Below are 677 nucleotides of genomic sequence, written 5' to 3'. Positions count from 1 at the left end.
AGAAACTACAGGGAAACCCTGTCTCGAAAAATCAAAAAAAAAAAAAAAAAAAAAAAAAAAAAAAAAAAAAAAAAAAAAAAAAAAAAACCCAAATCCTGTCTCTAAGTGGTAGGGTCCCAAAAGTACTTAGGATGACTGGGGTAGAACTGAACTTAGTTGTCTTTACTTTATTTTATTTTATTTTTTTATTTTATTTTATGTGTGTGCTCACTTCAGCAGTACATATACTGAAGTTGGAACAATACAGGGAAGATTAGCATGGCCTCTGAGCAAGACCTGAAAATTAGTGAAGCATGCTGTATTAAAAATTCCTGCAGCAGCCAGGTGGTGGTGGTGGCCTAAGCCTTTAATCCCAGCACTTGGGAGGCAGAGGCAGGTGGATCTCTGTGAGTTTGAGGCCAGCCTGGTCTATAGAGTGAGTTCCAGGACTGCCAGGGCTACCCAGAAACCCTGTCTAGAAAAATAAAACAAAACAATTAATGTGTGTGGGTATATGTGACGTATGTAAGGTTACGCACATCACAGCACCAGTGTGGAGGTCAGAGGGCAACTTTGTAGGACCGATTCTTTCATTCTGTCTCCGCATGGACTGTAGCGTGAACTCAGTTCATCAGGTTTGCTCAGCGAGTGTCTTCATCCATCGGGGCATTTCACTACACTAACTTGTGGAGATCCCC

The 677-nt window shown here is 41.1% G+C and overlaps 1 non-coding gene across 1 annotated transcript; it reads left to right on the top strand.

Moving 5' to 3' along the window:
• Positions 1-203: 203 nt before the first annotated feature.
• Positions 204-306, top strand: LOC119818083. The gene has a single exon (XR_005286002.1). It is a non-coding gene; the product is annotated as a U6 spliceosomal RNA (small nuclear RNA).
• Positions 307-677: the final 371 nt, after the last annotated feature.

Source organism: Arvicola amphibius, chromosome 6 (genome assembly GCF_903992535.2).
Source record: "Arvicola amphibius chromosome 6, mArvAmp1.2, whole genome shotgun sequence".
In the NCBI taxonomy this organism is placed as follows: Eukaryota; Metazoa; Chordata; class Mammalia; order Rodentia; family Cricetidae; genus Arvicola; species Arvicola amphibius.
Note: the sequence above shows the minus strand (reverse complement) of the source record. Positions and strands in the feature narration are given on the sequence as shown.